The sequence below is a fragment of the Ascaphus truei genome, chromosome 2 (assembly GCF_040206685.1).
Source record: "Ascaphus truei isolate aAscTru1 chromosome 2, aAscTru1.hap1, whole genome shotgun sequence".
Lineage (NCBI taxonomy): Eukaryota > Metazoa > Chordata > Amphibia > Anura > Ascaphidae > Ascaphus > Ascaphus truei.
In genome coordinates, this window is record NC_134484.1 from 90,941,018 (window position 1) to 90,959,897 (window position 18,880).

General features: G+C 41.9%; 1 protein-coding gene across 1 annotated transcript in view; it reads left to right on the forward strand.

Annotated features, from left to right (window-relative positions):
- LOC142488113 (uncharacterized) overlaps positions 1 to 18,880 on the forward strand; it is a 42,013-nt gene that overhangs the window by 9,992 nt on the left and 13,141 nt on the right. The gene's annotated exons all lie outside the window — the stretch shown is intronic.

Genomic DNA, 18,880 nt, shown 5'->3' on the forward strand with positions numbered 1-18,880 from the left:
CTGGCGTGTCTGGCCACCACTGGCTGTTTGTTCATTTTCAGCAGCTACATGGGTGGGATGCTCGTCTACCAAAGGCTCAGCTAGGTCTGATTGTACATTGTGCCTGAGTGCAACATTGTGCAAAATGCAACAGGCAAGGATAATATCAGACACTTTTTGAGGCTTGTATAGAAGAGCCCCACCAGTTCTGTCCAGACACCTAAATCTGGTCTTCAGTAGGCCAAATGTCCTCTCTATAACAGATCTTGTAGATATATGGGCTGCATTGTACCTCTCCTCTGCTTCAGTTTGAGGGTTTAGCACCGGAGTCAAGAGCCACGGCCTAATTCCGTATCCTGAGTCACCTATAATGAATGGAGCACACATAAGCTGACATTAGTGATCAAATTGTACAATGCCAAAATTCCTAAATAAAAATGTTTTTTGTGTTAGAACATCTAAATCTGTACTCACCCAGCAGCCAACCATGTTCAAAATGTCCCTCTTCGAACGCATGGAAGACTGAAGAGTTCCTCAGGATAGAGGAATCGTGACTGGAACCAGGGAATTTGGGTACCACATGCATTATCCTCATCGTCGCATCACATACCACCTGTACATTGAGTGAATGGTAGTGCTTACGATTGCGGTACACATGCTCACTCTGACTAGGTGCAATCAAAGCAACATGTGTGCAATCGATTGCACCCAGCACACATGGTATCCCTGCTATATTATAAAAGCCAGTCCTGACTTCCAGCCACTCTGTTGCCTCTGTAGGAAAATGAATATAATTCCTAGCGCGTCTATTGAGTGCATAGAGAAACTGGGTAAAGGCCCGCGAGAATGTAGATTGCGAGACCCCGCCCACTATGCCCACAGTTGTCTGGTATGACGCGGAAGCAAGATAATGTAATGAGCACAGCATTTTAACAAGCCCAGGGACTGCACGACCTCTGGCTGTGAAAAAATCTAAATCTCCCCTTATCTCCTCATAAAGAGATAAGATTGCTGCTGAACTCAAACGATAGCGACTTACAATCTCCTCCTCACTCATCCCATCTAACAGGGTTCTCTCCCTGTACACACGCGGACGAGGCACAACTTGTCTCCTCTGTCTTCTCCTCTGATCTCCTGTCCCTCTACCTGTCCCTCGGCCTGTCCCTCTCCCTGTCCCTGTCGTATCCGCGTGACTGTCCCTGTCACTGTCCCTCGGTCTGTCCCTCCCTTGCCCTATATCATTCTCTTGATCATCAAGCATGTCATAGAAAATAATGTTCCTCCGTCTCCTAAACAATCGCAACATTTTGAAATGAGTAGCTGTGAATGAGCAGGTAATGGGCGTCCTTTAAATAGGTATGTGATGATGTCAGGTGACATAGTAAAATGCAAGGTGTTACATTAACATAATAAAGTACTTCTGTGGCAAGCTGTGTGCAGTTGTTCTTAGAAGTATTTGTTGTGTGTATTCTGCAGGGAATGATGATATTTGCCAATGATGTGACGTGAAGCTTTGTACAAAGATTGCTTGAAAATAAATAGTTGAATGTGCAATTCATGTAACACTTGTGAACGCAACAGTCAGTCATGTAATTAGACAAAAAGGCTGAGATTGACGTGGGAAAAGTTTGGTGTAACATGTGTAATTAGCCATGTTATTGTCACATGTTGACAACAATGAATAGTCGTGTGCATATGCATGCATTTCTGTAATGAGGATAGTTGCTATAGAATGAGTTTACAAGGTGTCCCAATGATGAATTACTGTACATGTGTGTATAAGTTAGGTTGAAGTGCTTGTAATGCTACGGTTACAATGTAAACATGCAATGTGATTGAGCGTCTAATAAGTGACGTCATGAAAATAGGGAGGACCCAAAACTAGATGTAAACATGAGAAGACAGATGTACATGAACGTTTAAAGATGCGTGACACATTACAAGCATTGTGTAATGTAAAGGAAGATGAATATACGGTGTATGTGTGACATGTGTGACATGTGTAACATCATGTAAATAATTGTCGCTCAATTCAGTTAAATGTGTGATATGATGTGAGGTTCTCCTTTAAGAGTTGAGTATAGTATTTTCCCTTGACACATCCTCACATGATGAGTAATGTGACCCGCAAATGCTGAAAACATGTAAAAGTACAATGTTATGCAAATAATACACGTCAGCTGTGACACAATGCAGGGAATGCCCCCACACTGTAATGCAAATGACTCCCATGTTACGATCCTTCAGGATTCTTGGAGGAGGATCCTTAAGTCTCTACAAACTGCCGTCTCTAGACAAAAAACTAAGGCAAATCGACGTCGCCAACCAGGTCCTTCGTTCAAACCTGGTGACAGAGTGTGGTTGTCCTCAAAGAATATTAGGCTCAAGACTCCATCTCGAAAGTTGTCCCCAAGATTTTTGGGCCCTTTCAAGATAATAGAAAAGATCAATCCAGTCGCCTACCGACTAGCACTGCCTCCCACCATGAGGATTCCTTCTGTATTCCATGTATCCTTACTCAAACCTTTCATCCAGAGCTCGCACTTCCCGGATCCTTCCCGAAAACCCAACCCAGTGACTACCCTAGGACAACAAGAGTACGAAATTCACTCTTTAATCGACTCTCGTTGGTCCAGAAATAAACTCCAATTTCTCGTCCACTGGAAGGGGTATGGTCCAGAAGAGCGTTCTTGGGTTCCAGCACGTCACATCAATGCTCCCAAACTCCTCCGGCAATTCCATCTGAAATTTCCGCAGAAGCCATGGCTGGATCGCCCGGAGATCGATCCTCAAGGGGGGATACTGTGACGGTTCAGGGGATTCCTTTCCCTCCATGTGTCCCTGGCACTGCGCTCCCTCCTGCCTCTCATGTCCATTCCTTGCCTCCCCGTTCTGTTTTTCCTTCCTCCTCCCGCATCCGTCCCTCTGCGGCAGCCCCTGACGCTCTCCCAGCATCTGCGCGCGTTCCCCACAGGGCACGCGCGTCTTTTCAGTCTCCCGTTCCCCTCTACAGCACTCCCTGCTCAAGGTCTCCCTCTGCTCCCGCTCCAGTCCCCTTTCCTCCTGCAGACTCTCCTTGGTTCTCCTCCCGCCCTCGGCGGGTGCCCCTGCTCTGACTCACCTGTCTCCTCCTCCTCACCTATCCCTGCTGCCTCACTTCACTTTCTGCTCCTCCTCTCTCTCCCTTTGGTGTTCCCTCCTTTATAACCCCTGTCTGTTCTCTAACTCATTGCTCTGCATAGTTCTTTGTAACCTCTGTGTGTGCAGTCCTATGCTTGGCTCTCCTGTGTTTTCCAGCTTCTGTTCCTGTTCCTGCTTACCCCTGGATCTCCCTGGCTTGACCTCTGCTTGTACTGGATTACCCTGCTCTCTCCTGCCCTTGAACCCTGCTTACGGACACGACTTTGCTGACTTCTGTTATCCCTGGACTCTTGCTTATGGACATCACTATCCTGCTCTCTATTGCCCTAGACTCTGGCACACGGACATCACTAACCGAACTCTATATCCCAAGGCGTTGCAAGTATACTCTAACCATCTTTCTACAGGCCCAGCAACGCACTACCACACTCCTGGCACGCCCTCACTGCTGTGGGTGTGTGTGTTAACCCTACCCACCTCAGTACTGGGGACGGGCCAGGTCTGCGGGCATACAGGCTTTACAACAGTGTACTCGACACAATCAAGTATCTCCCCTCAACATCAGACATCATTCTGTTCGAAGTGAATAAGAAATCTTTATGGAGCAGGATCGTCACTCCTCTTTTTTTTTTTTTTACTGGTGCAGAGGCTAAGAATATCTGTAAAAAGTGTTTGTCATATGTAGGGGGTATACGAATCGTAGGGGGTCTGTCTTTTTAAAGTGGGTCTCTGGCACTAGTATGATATCTCCTGCAGCTTTCTTATAATCTGCGAGGGCAATCCCCCTTTTTTTAGCGTTATGGGATACTACCTTAATAGACATTGGGGTGGATTAAGATCTTTGTTAATATTGTATGTTTGTCATCATTTCGCGATGCTCGACCGGATTTTGGTTGCAACCTCGGGAAGAGAAGGGAGGGGACGTGGGAGAAAAATAATTTGAAAAATAATCCAGGAATTACACATTCTGGACCTTGGAGCCTTTACTGTAGAGTATGGGGGGAAAGCGGGTTGTACACAAGGGCTATCAGGGCTATCAGAACTGGGTGGCCTACAGGGCTATCAGAACTGGGTGGATGATGTGGATCTGGACCGCCAATCATCTCTACCGCCATGTCAGTCGGCAATAGGGGGTGAGGGACACATCCGGAGAAGGGGAGAGGGGAGCGAACGGAATCAAAATCAGAGTGGCCAGTTGGCCAAGCATTACCTGTTTTTGGGACCTGCATAAGCAAACTTATTTATTAATTACATATTCGCAACTGAACCTTAATATGCTTCTGCATAACATTCTTATAACCATTAGTACAACAGTGTTTTTTTTTTCAAATATAAACTTATACATCTTTTATGTAACTCTAAATAACTATAGATAACAATAATCTAACCTTATATTATTTGTAAAGTCTCTGAACATTTTAAGATTATATTCTCTGTACAGATTTCACGTGAGGCTCTACCGTGGACTTTCCCCTCCCTCCTTTCTTCTTGGTTTAAAGTTTGAAGCAGCACAATGACATATCCTCATGATATGTGGAAAAGTGGAAAATACAATAGTAAAGAATTGTATAATTTTTTAAACCATCATTCATAAAAATAATAAACTGTAGTTCATCACAAAATTCCAAACTGAAAAATGCTCAGTTGCTAGTAAAAAAAAATCTTATGATTGTCATCTAATACTATGCTATCTCTTGGCCGGATGAAGTCAATTGCTTTCAAGGGGTCTATGAAAGGAATGCTAGATCTCCATCATCATCAAAATTACACCAACCACTCTAATTAACAGAAAGTGAACTGGTGTCTCTGTACCACATGTTCTAAAATACCTTGACTGCATGTTCTCATTTATCTCCTACCTACAAATAATCTACCTACAGAAAAGATATGCACCCCTACGCAATGTCATGCAAAAGAGAGCAAAATCTGTTTCTGGACACCATACCATGGCCCACTCTTCTGCCTACTCTGTCTTGCTCTCTCTCCTTGGCCCGTTATCTCTGGGAGTAGAGGTGGTGAGTGTGGGGGAAGAGAAACAGGTTCTACAGGTGGGGCAATTGGTCGAGGAGAAGCACCTGAGGTACTTTACAAAGGACAACTCCTAGTTGCAGAATTCCTTGGAGGGTTGAACAGTGAAGTCTTCCTAGGCCTGGTGTGCTATGCTAGTGAAGGTGAGGATGACCTTCCTTCCAGCAGATGGATAACACAGCCTGACGGTGCCTCTCCCAGGTAGAGATGGGCGAATCAGTCTAAATCCGCCTCCCGCATTTTCTTGCATTTTCCCCCCAAAATCCGTTTTACTTTGTAAAATCTGCAAACTGATTTGGTCAGTTTTAGTCTGCGCAGATTCATCAAACAAGGCATTGTATACTATCTGTTGACAGATTTTCAGAATCCAATTTGTGAACTCAGCAACTCGTTGGCATACTTTTAAAAATACGTCAACGGATTGACGCAGATTGGATTCTAGAAATCAGTCAACGGATTGAGGAATCCATGGAGTGTATTTGCAATAATAATAAAATATCTGTGAAACGCGAATCGCACTTTTTGAGATTGATCATCTGAAATCCATGGACCAAAAGAATCGGACGATCAGCTGCGGATCCAAATCCACCCAAAAAATTGCCCATCTCTACTCCCATGTGATTGTACAGATGGTGTTTCAGTGTAGTCATCCTGAGGCGACACAGATGCCTACCACTCCAAAACGGCTGCATAACATACAGTAGGACCACCCCAGAGTCATTCACTGTGCCGTGGAACAAGCATACATGTAGGCTTCGGGATCAGGATAGAATACCAGCCTGGAGCCTACAAATGTGTTGTCTGGGATCCTTCACACTTCACCTTCCCTACAAAATACCACAATAATCTCACTATAAAAGACATCAGCATCAATAACGTCACCCTCTCCTTCTCCAACAATAACAGAGATGGATTAAAATAGGCAGAAGAAAATACAATTACTGGGGGTTTGGGGTTGAAAAACTAAGTTTCCTGATTGAAACAAAGTATTTAAATAGTCTGTTGGTTGACCGGGACTTAGCCCGAAAAGTTCTGGAGCTCAAATCGGCATGAGCCTCTAGCAGTTCCCGCACTTTCCTCTCCAAATGGTACTGAAAGTGGGACTTAGAAACTTGTCTGCTTAAAGTCCTGTAGCTGTTTCCTTGCTGTCTCCGCAAGGCTTCTTTGGGTCGGTCCGACCCCTCCGTGAAGGTTACACACTTTGGACCTTGGAATCACAGGTCAGATCGGTGTTCTGATCTCTTAGGAATTTGCTCTCTGGGCTGGCTACTAACTTTTTTTATAATATTTGCAAAGTCAGTCCCACAGCATTACTGCCAACCCACAAGTGTGGGAACTTTACTGCTATCCATTCACATGTTTGCCAGCCCTGTGAAGCCTGGCACCTGAGCTTCAGCATGGCAAAGGAGCATGTGCGAAAATCGCCATCTTGCGTACTTGTCATGCAGAGGCCAGGTGCCTCTCAGTCTAGGGAGGTGACTACTTGCCCAGATGGCCTGAAAACCTCCCAGGATTTGGAATCGTAACTCAGCTATCCTGTTTAGATGTCTTTCACACCTCAGCCAGCATGTGTGACTTTGATCTATGGACTCAGAATCAGAGTCCGTACTCTAGTAGCCATAAGCCCCCCCTCTGAGTCTTGCAGGACAAAGACCCAGCTTATATTACAGTGCAAAAGTATATAATATTTTAAAACATGCTAGCTTTAATGAACTATACTTTTCTACTCTTCTTTATTAAAATGTGCTAAGTCTATGTGGGGTGAGAGATAGAGTGAAAACTGTAACTGTTTCCCCCCAGTAGCCATATCTCTGACACTCAATACATAAACTTCTTATTTTAATAAAAACCTGCTCAGCCTTATACATGGCTGGAGCACCCTGAACCCCTATACCAGAGTCAGGTAAACATACTAAAATGCTTGACACACTTTATTAGAAATCCCCTAAGTCTCGTGGTGTGAGGGATAGAGGGAGAACTAAACTCTCTGTCCCCACCAGCCATATCCCTTGTACTCTACGAACGTAGACTTTTAAACATTTTAACTTTACTTTTACTCACAGCCTTATCTCTGGCTAGAGTAACCCCCAAACCTTTATACTAGGTTTAGGAGGTCTGGGCAAAAACTGGGCACCTCTTCATTACACTGGGGATACCGGTACAGGTCTATGGATACCTTACACCCTGGTGCCCCGTTTTACTCTCTGGTCTATGCTGAAGCAGGCAAACTAGCGGTGAGCCACAACAACGCTTTCATGGTAGGGTTTAAACCGGAGCACGGCGCTTCAATTTAGCCACGAATCTAACCTGAATCCCGGGTACATTTTTGGGGTCTTCAGTACATTTGGAACCCCACTACATAGACACAATCTGAAAGAAGTTTCTCCGTCAAACCTACCCCGAAACTCACAGCCTGGTCGTCTCCACTTGCTAGCACTCCTGGAAAGGGAAAAACATCAAAGATTGCAATTGTCGCATATTTTATTACATGGTACAAAAATGCATGCACAATACACGGGTTCAAGAGCTGACACTCAAGGATCCACAAAACACAGTTCAGGGGAAACCAAGTGGGCTTAACCTTTTTTTAAAGCCTGGTTACCCCCTCAACGTCACAAACGCTTGCTACATCTGTAATTGGAGCCAAACTCTTCTTCAGCACTGCAAAGCAATATCATTATATATAAATGATAGCGGACTAAGCATTGTATTTATTATTTAGCTGCAGTCCAAGAAATATCCTACATGTATTTTTTTTGAATTAATCTGTTCTGTACTATGAGAAAATACAGTACTTGTAACACTTAAAAAAAATAACATTTTAAAGACATTTTTAATGTATTCTAATGTAACAGGCATTTTTGTTCCTATAGCAACCATAAACAAAGTCACATCCCCTCCCCCTTCCGAAACAGCATCATCTTTTTGAGCCTTGTCCTCTCTAGCAGTGAATCAATTGAATCTAGTGCCTGCCTGGTCACATGATCTTCCGCAAAGAACGTTGGCTAGCAGAAGATGACTCAAGATGCATTTAGTGAAACCCCAGACAAATTTTATCGATCGATTACAGGAGAACGGTTCAATCAGCAACTTAGCTAATCACTTGTCACTGTGTAGATTGTATTGATGCACATATTACATAAAAACATATTTTTATCAACATCTTGAACTTCAGCTTTAAGCTGCTTCCATGTGACACTAAAATCCTCTGCCCACAATTTTCAATTTAGCCCAGTATCTGAAGAGGAGATTACACAAGCGCTCCTCAAACTAAAACTAAGCAGCCAATGTGGACCCGACTTACTACAATCTAGGTTCCTACGACTTGGTGCCCCAGCCATTGCCAAACCAATTGCGTCCATAGTCAACTCTATCCTGTCTGCAGGCCATATCCCTAAGACCTGGAAAACTGCCAGAGTTGTCCCAATCTTCAAAAGTGGGGACAAAAACACTGTCTCAAACTACAGGCCAATCTCACTTCTCCCAATTCTATCCAAAGTTATGGAAAAATGTGTCCATTCCCAATTAAGCGATTTCTACACCAAGACAAACTGGCACTACCAAGGATCTCAATCACTACAGATGCCTGCGGAACGTGTGCACAAGGCAAACAAGGCATGCAAAAGCACAATATTACTCTGACAATCTCCTCCAGAATACATCAAACCCAGCTAACTTCTGGAAGGTTATCAACAATATATTCCAGCCTCCTAACCATCAACAACCAAGTAATATCACTAAGGGGGATATTACTCTGACAAACCCCACTGACATTGCAAATGCATTCAATGATTACTTTGTGGGGTGTGCCACTAACTTATTAGCGAAACGCAGCACAAACCCCAAACCTGAATCTCATCCTGGGAGTACCCCTATAGTCCCACCCCCTCCCAACACTGCCCACAATTTTCAATTTAGCCCAGTATCTGAAGAGGAGATTACACAAGCGCTCCTCAAACTAAAACTAAGCAGCCAATGTGGACCCGACTTACTACAATCTAGGTTCCTACGACTTGGTGCCCCAGCCATTGCCAAACCAATTGCGTCCATAGTCAACTCTATCCTGTCTGCAGGCCATATCCCTAAGACCTGGAAAACTGCCAGAGTTGTCCCAATCTTCAAAAGTGGGGACAAAAACACTGTCTCAAACTACAGGCCAATCTCACTTCTCCCAATTCTATCCAAAGTTATGGAAAAATGTGTCCACTCCCAATTAAGCGATTTCTACACCAAGACAAATTTCCCTAGCCAATTCCAGTCTGGGTTTCGTCCCAAACACTCCACCGTAACTACCCTGCTAAAAGTTTGCAATGAAATCCAGTGTGGAATGGAACGGGGACAACTCACTTGTGCAGTATTCCTAGATTTTGCAAAGGCTTTTGACACAGTTGATCATGCTATCCTGCTTAACAAACTCCAGAGCTCTGGAATAGGGAAACATGCTTTAAACTGGTTTCAGTCCTACCTATCAGGAAGATCCCAACATGTGTCCATCTCAGGCTCTAACTCCAACCCCCTGGATATCACCTGTGGTGTCCCGCAAGGCTCTGTTCTGGGGCCCCTACTCTTCTCAGTGTTCATTAATGATCTTCCCACAGCTTGTAAGGAAGCCTCAATACACATGTATGCAGATGACACAATCCTGTATGCACACAGCCATAGCCTCTCTGACCTTCAACACATACTTCAGTCTGACTTTTTGAGACTCGAAAACTGGATTTCCCAAAACAAACTGTTTTTAAACACTGACAAGACTGTAACAATGGTATTTGGGACCAAGACTAAATTTGTAAAGCTTCCAGTGACTGAGCTCCTGATTAGAACCAACGCTAAAACCACCCTAACACCTGTCACTAGTTTTAAATACCTGGGCTTATGGTTTGACTCCCACTTAACATTCGGGATGCACATTGATACCCTGACAACCAAGACCTATGCCAAACTAGGGGTACTTTACAGGAACAAATCCTCCCTAAGTCTCCTGGTCAGAAAGCGTATTGCACAGCAGATGCTAATGCCAATTATTGACTATGGAGACATAGTATATGGCTCGGCTCCTCAAACCCACCTTAGCAAACTTGACACCCTCTACAATTCAATTTGTCGTTTTGTTCTCCAATGCAACTACAACACACATCACTGCGAAATGCTCAAAGAACTAGATTGGTCATCACTAGAGTCTAGGCGCAAAGTTCACCTTTCCTGTCTCACCCTCAAATACTTTCTGGGCAAGCTACCCAGCTACCTGAACAAGCTCCTCACCCCTACCACATGCAGTACCTATCACCTGAGATCAGACTCCAAAAGACTATTCATGGTCCCAAGACTCAACAAAGTATCCGGACGTTCCTCCTTCTCCTTCCGTGCACCCCAAAACTGGAACAACCTACCAGAGACTCTCATATCCACCACCAGCTTAAGTTCTTTCAAATCTAAGGCTGTCTCACACTTTAATCTGGTCTGTAACTGTTTCATACGCTCATAATATATATTTTCTTTAACTGTGCATGCAATGTCTTGTATATAAATGTATACCTTGTTCATTTATGTAACTGTATTTGTAACCATGTATTATTTGTTTTACTCTGTGCCCAGGACATACTTGAAAACGAGAGGTAACTCTCAAGGTATTACTTCCTGGTAAAATATTTTATAAATAAATAAATAAATAAATAAGGATACTAAATAGGGAAGATGAGAGTCCCATTCATTTGAATGACGTTGAAATGCTCCGATCAGCATTATATAGTTTAATGTATAACTCCGTATGGATCTGTATTTTGGACCTTGCACATCTTTTTGGATTGAAAATGGGAGAGGGCATATAATCTCAACTAGCAGCATGCCTTCTGCCATTTTTAAGTTAGATAAGCCTTACTAGAAAGCTCATGAGAGGAGAAATCTAAAACATAACTTTAATCTGCAGAAACAAAACACACAAACAAAAAAACGTTATGGAAATACACTTTGTCATGGTTTAAAAGATTTAGTAAAGTGGATTATTTCTATTCACATACTTTACTGTGACACCTGCAGATTATATTTCTTTTTCTCTTAGCTTCTTTCATGAATTCAGTGGATGCTCTTTTTAATTTAATAGTATTGTATACATCTGCCTCTCACCTTTCATTTTCTTTATGATCTTTCATTTATCACACCATGCTTTTCTTTTTAAATTTAATTATTTGAATTGAATTGTTTCAGCAAAAGGTACACCACCTGCGCACTGGAATCCAAACCATATCATCTTAATTTGCATCACTTTCCTACTACTAGATTTTCTTGGAGACATACGTGAGGCCTGGAGACCCTTGATAGAACAAAGCAAAAAAAAAAAGTAAATAGGGGGTTTAAACAATTTCCTTTAAAATAAATCTACTGTTAAATTTAAAAAAAAAACCTACTTAGATACTGCCAAATTAAATGCAAACTGCTTCTATGGATTTTCATCCTAATGAATGTAAATATAAATGTAGTGGTCGGAATATTGAGCTTGTTGTTAATTGTTTAAATTGATTAATGGTACTTAATTGTTTTCATATTTCATTAAAATCATTCTAAAACACTATTGAAATATCTCATCTAGATAAGAAGTCAATGAATGTCAGCTAATTAAGATAAACTAAGTAGAAATAATTTGGTATATTATTTAGTGTACTTTGTGTCACATTGCCAAAATGTATTGATATGTAAAGCAGTGAAATATATAACAAAAACAAGTAGTGGAGAATCCATTTATCTTGTTAGAGCAGTTAGAACAGTTCATTTCAATAGAGGGTTTACACTATTATTGCGTACATCTCCACAGAAGGCCAGATTTATGAAAGCTCTTTCCTGGAGCTTTGGAAGCGATCAGAAATTAACACAAATATCATGATTTTCCCTGATTGTTTTTATTTCAATCTTTTTTTGTTTTGTTTTTACAGGAATATACATTTTCATCATACATTGATCTTCACAAAATTGTTACAGCAAACAGAATTTCAGGTTTGGAAAAATAACATTCCAACATTTCTCAAATTGCTATGATATTGTGCTTAACATTTTGAGGATATATAGTTGTTAAACATTTTTAACTGTCTGTCCTCCTGGGACACTGCAGATTTCTGTTTTTCTGTATTCCCTGATAGAAATTTAAGAGATAGAGGAAAGATGTGAGAGAGAGGCAGGGACTGCAGACCACCAAGAGGACTGTGCACCACGCGCGTGCAACGCACCAAGACAGGAGAGACGAGAGCGCGCCCCATGGCCAGGAACCCAAGGGGACTGCACAGAACCCACGCGCCACGCGTAAGTACCTCCACCAGATTGCCACTCTTGGGTGCCATGGTAGTCCAATTAGCGGGTGAGGGTTAAAGGGGCAGGAGCAGCAGAATGGCGAATCCTCACACCAACTGTAGTTAATCCTTTACTGTTTTCCCATTGTTTGATCTCCCATTTTTATTCATGTCACCAAACAAGTTTATCATATTTCCAGTTCCTTTTCCAGTTTGATTTTCACTATATACAGTATCTAAGTATTTATCTGTTATTGACTCCCTTATATAGGCTGTCATTTAGGTTAATAATCATGCTGATCTGCTATTAATTTTATTTTAGATTCATTTTAATTCAATATGCTTGCTCTTTTGTTCCCATTTTCTGTTTTTTTATATATTTATTAAATTGTTGATTTTAGTTAATTGTATAAATGTGTATTGCTATCAGTTGGTTTAATACGATCAGCTGTGTTAGCACTATTATGATTGGCCAGTGTTTTTCTCCCCGGGTCCAATCACTGGGGTTTGTGGGCTACATAGAGCGCCTCAGAGTATCCTCAACTATATGCCCTGACGAAGTTAGCTGGCGCTAACGAAACACTTTGGATTTGAGGTTATCCTGTGCAATCTAATGCAAGTTCCACTTATAATATTGGGACACTATCACATGCTGCGCTCCAATACTCTATGTTGCCATTATTTCCATCGCTAATCGAGTGACACGGGTACACTGACGTCATCAGCGCTTACCGACGGAGCTCTGCCTCGTGCAGTCAGCATTCCCTGATAAACACAGAGGACCCATAAAGTGATCATCCGGTGTGAGGAGCCAGACGGGCCTAGATTTGGAGATCACCCACAGAAGTTGACCCTCTCCACAAAGAATTGGAGATCCTGGACGTTCCAACTGGCTGTAGACGAATTACCCTTTTGACCGTTGAATTCTACCCCTGACGAAGTCCTTAGTGATGAAACGCGTAGGGCGTTTCCCAAAGAGGCGAGTTTGTGGCTGACATTACTGCACGAACGGAGAGAGTACCTTGGAGCTGTTGCTATTTTGCTTTGGACTGCTGTCGCTTCCGGTTTTGCAGTTGCCTGCTGGTGAGCAGCTGTGGGAGGTGTATCTGGAGGGAGTCTCTGACCGTGTTGCTGATTATTACATAATCTGGCTGCGGTGGCTCCAGTGCACCTTGCTGAACCAACGGATACACCAGAGGTGGCACCAACGGGACAGTCTGATACATTCCCTTCACAGCTTCAAGGCAATTGAGTATATCTCATAAATGCTATTATTTTTACTCTGTTTGTGAGTGCGCTTTTTATATTTTACAATCCCATAAATACTGTTTTATACTTTATCACACTAGGAGTGCGCCTGTTTTATCGTCTTGTTTTGTGTGTGTGTGTGTGTGTGTGTGTTTGTGTGCGTGTGCGTGTGTGTGTGTGTGTTTAGGCATATCAACTGGCATTAACAGTTAGGCATAATAAATTTGAACAAATATTTATAGGAATTTATATATCATCCTTGAGCGATAAAATAATGGAGTTGAACTTAAATTGGAAAAGGTACAAACCTTAATCAACCTACCCATATATGTGAATTAATCTCCTCAAAGAGTTATGACACCTAAAGAGTCCGCTATTGTTATTTCTAAAATAGAATGTTCTTTGTTGATTTACAAACATGTATTTTGAAAATACATAAATGAATTTTGACTTCGGAGAGGATAATTAGAGGAAGATAAGATCTCAACATGTGTTTATATCGGGCACTAACTCCAACCCCTTGGTGTCCCACAAGGCTCTGTATTGTGGCCCCTACTCTTCTCAGTGTTCATTAAGGATCTTCCTACAGCTTGTAAGGGAGCCTCAATACACTTGTACGCAGATGACACACTCATATGCACACAGCCCTAACCTCTCTGACCTTGGACACGTACTTTAATCTGACTTTGAGACTTGAAAATTGAATTTCCCAAAACAAACTGTTTCTAAACACTGACAACAATGTAACAATTATATTTGGGACCAAGGCTACATTTCTATAGCTTCCAAAGAAGGAGCTACAGATCAGAACCAAGTCTAATACTATTCTAGCCCCTGTTACTAGTTTCAAATATTTGGGCATATGGTTTGACTCCCATTTAACATTTGGGTTGTACATTGATACCCTGACATTCAAAAACGATGCCAAAATAGGTGTACTTTATAGGAACAAATGCTCCTAAGTCTGCTGGTCAGAAAGCGCACCGCACAGCAGAAGCTGATGCCAATTATCGACTATGCGGACATAGTATATGACATGACACTCCAAACTGACCTTGGCAAACTTGATACCCTCTACAACTCAATATGCCGCTTTGTCCTCCAATGCAATTACAACACACATCACTGCAAAATGCTCAAATAACTAGATTGGTCATCACTTGAGTCTAGGTGCAAAGTTCATCTTTCCTGTCTTGCCTTCAAATACTTTCTGGGCAAGCTACCCGCCTATCTGAACAAGCTCCTCCCCCCTACCACATGCAGCACTTATCATCTGAGATCTGACTCCAAAATACTGTTCATGGTCCCAAGGTTGAACAAAGTGTCCGGCCACTCGGAACCGGAGTTGACTACCCTTTTTCTGATGCCTGACTCAACCATAGAACTGGACCTGACTACCCTTTGTCTAAAAGATCTTGAAGCTCCCCCAGGAACCCCTTTGTTGGATCTGATTTTAGTGTGGCATAGAATTCATATCTACACGCCAGAAGCAGTCATCCTAAAACATTGATACGTGGGATCCCTAAGGGACAATTTCTGCGTTATAAACGCCTTTGTTCAGACCCAGAAACCTTTTTGAAACACTCCAAAACACTAAGTGATAAATTCTTATCCAGGGGATACAATAAAGCTGATGTTGATGTGGCCCTCCTTAATGCTAAAACTGTGGACCGTGTGGATCTATTGAAAAAGAAAATTAGAAACAAACAAACAAAATTTCAAGATATGCCACTATTCATTACAAAATTTAGCAAACAGGCGTCACAAATCAGACAGATAGTGTCCAAACATTGGAACATATTAAAACTGGACAAAGATTTGGACATATATACGACACACGGTCCCAGATTTGCTTTCAGAAGGGCCAACACATTAGCCTCATCTATTTCTAAAAGCTTGTATAAATCTCCAAGTCAATCCCGTATGAGTAACATACCCAGAGGTTTCTTCAGATGCAGTTTCTGCAAATGTTGTAAATATGCCACACCAACTAAGAGAGTGCACACATTGTTTACAAAAGGTAAACATAGAATTAACACCTTTATTAACTGTCAAACAAGTCACGTTGTATATGTGATTACATGCGGTTGTCGATATAAATATGTGGGCAGAACCATCAGATCATTGTACATTCGTATCTCAGAACATGTCAGATTAATCAATAAGAAAGACTTAGTACATCCACTATCTAAACATTTTGTACAATGTCCACTTGGTGGACTTAAAAATTTCTCATTTTGTGCGGTCGAACACGTCCCCTCATGTATTAGGGGAGGCGATAGATTGAACCGACTAAATAAAAAGGAGATGTCATGGATATTTTCCCTGAATACTTTGCAGCCTTACGGCTTAAATGTTGAATGGGAACTGAAACATTTTCTTGGAGATTAACTGTTGCATAAAGCTTATATATACATTCTTTGGTTTTATTATATGTTTCCTTTTCCTTCCCTTCCCCCCTCCCCTTCTCCCTCCCCCCCCTTTTTTTTTTTTTTTCCCCTTTTTCCTCTTTTTTTTCCCCCTTTTTTTTTTTTTTTCCCTTTATCTGGTTTCCCACTTATCCCTTTATACTTCATTGCATTTATTGTATTATTTCTTATTGTTTCATTACTAAGACAATCATTATGTTAACAATAGGATTAACAAGCTATTTGTTAATGACAGCTCTCTCAATTTTCTCTTGCAAATATCAAAAATTAGGAGTCCGGGTGATTTCATAGTATTATTGTTGTATTTCATCATAAACTTTATTTACATTGGTGCTTTTTTTCTTTTAATGTACATGTTTTTAGTTCTTTTGATCAATATACTAGTGATTGTGGTTATACATGTTTTGTATTATATATGCTTTTTCTTGCCAAACATATGGATTGGTCATTTTTAACCCCAGCTATGTTTTTAACTTCACATGCCATTATCAGCAATGTCAGGATGTACACCTGTTACCCATTTGGTTGGGGCTTGACCACAGGTGTTGTTACTTGCATTTGCTATATATGCTTCATGTTTTTACAAACGGATCACTCTTTTGACAAAGGCCTGATGGGCCGAAACGCGTCAAGAGGATCCGTTTGCACTATGTTCTATTAAAGTTTCATGCCACACTGATCAGCCTTTTCTGAAGCTTTTTATTCCACGGCTGTGCGGCGTACTGACCTCCCTGGGGAGGATTTCTTGAGATGGTGTGTATCAGCCAATAGGGCTTCAGCTTTCCCTGGAAGGGGAATATAGATACTTTTTGTGCACTGCAGCCAGGTTAGTCGGAGCTGGGACAGCATAAGGGTAGGGTGTGTATGTGCAATGGGTCAGTGGCCCCTTCACTAGGCCAGAGACCCTATTAGGCCCCAGCTAGGCCCCGACTATAGCTGCTATAGGGACAGGCCCCTAGATAGGGACACTGCCCCACTAAGCGTCCATAGTGTCAGGGACACAGCAGAGGCTGCGCACTCAAAGACACAGAGACTATCTTCATGGTGGGATCCTCCAACCGGATACCACCCCACGCGGAGGCGGACTCATTGTGGACAACGCCATCGCTAGATCAGCAGATCCTGTCTGTTTCTCTGTCGGCGCGCCCGGGTGCTGGAGCACCCGGCAGGTACCTCACCTTACACGTGCACCAACAATTCATCCACTATAGTGGCAGCGCTGACCACATATAAGGGTGAGGGGTTATATTCTTGTGGACACTAGAGTGGTTGGGTGCCCGAGGGCCCCGTCAGGAACTGTGGGGACTGTGAACAAGTGGGTGGGTGGTTACGACTGTGCAAGGGTTGGCGGGTAGCTTTACCCTATTAGTGTTCACTAGAAATGTTGATAATATAAGTTTGGTTCATGTATATGTCTGTTTATGTGCTTATAGTAGAGTATTCTTGTTTCACCATGTTATTGTGTATTGTTCATATATGGTCCTGCACGGGGTTATCCCACATAGTTAGGATCCCGCTCAGGTGGAGGCGCTGTCATCTATCGAATCGGGTACACCCCAGGCTCCCAGCGGCAGAGGTCCAGACCTCCTGTTAGCCACAGGTAACGCACCACACACACCTTAGTCGCCTTATCTCCCTGGGTGTGGGGGAAAGTGCGCTACATAAATATACAGTATATGTATAGGATGTTAACTAAGGATAGATACATTTATTTAAATAAAAATATAAATGTACAATTTTTATGGTTTTTTACTAATATGTTATTTCCTTACTCAAGTTTTTATATTAGGAATTATATAATAAGAAATGGTATTTAAACTTACTTGAATACATTATACAGGACAGTTATTTAAAGTCATGTCTCAATATTTTTATAAAATTGTTCATTTAAAATGACCACACTTTTCCTTGATTCTAATTCTTTGTCAACTGCATATATCCATATGAATTGTACATACCATATAACTAGGTTTTAAATGTCTTTTGTATAAATGTTACTCCGATGTATAACATATAGAACTATATAAAGTGTATACATATTTTATCTCTTGGTTGATATAAAGGTATGTGATCCTGAATTGACAGTGAAAGGGTTCATGTTGTACTCTAGGTATATAAGGAAATTCTACTGTGAGCTACTCCTTAGGCTGCGCTTATGGTGATGGCGACGCGATGACGCGGCAAAACAAATGTATTGCCACCATCGCGTGCGCTTATAGTAAGCGCGATGGAGCAACGCTGGCAGTGCAAGTTTCTGAAGCTGGTCAAATTTGATTTTTCAGAGGCTGTCACCACATGTGACAGCCTCTGAACCAATCAATGACCTGGTTGCCCGTGACGTCGCCGGAAAGCGAATTACAACTTTCGCTGGCGGCGACGGGTGACATCATCCATCACGTCGCCGTCGCACGCACTATAAGCGCGGCCTCACACCTGGTGAAGGGTTGGTGTGTCCTTTCCAAAACATTGTGTTTGATACTTGATGTCCCTGCATGGACGGTTAATAAAATACGGATCAATCTGAATTGTGGCAACATTGCAGCTGTTTTTTTTGCTCCTATTTTAATCAAGCTAGGAACTTCTAGAATGGTTGGTGATTAGTCTTTGTAAAAAGTAAAAAGTGAGACTTTTGAGAATGTTTTTAAATTAAAATTATGTTGATGTCCAGAACCAAATGTACAATAGGCACTGCAGATTTATAGGTATGTTAGTATGCATGTATATTAAAATTATAATAGTGGGATTAGGAATATGTGTATAGATCAACAAAGTTGCTGA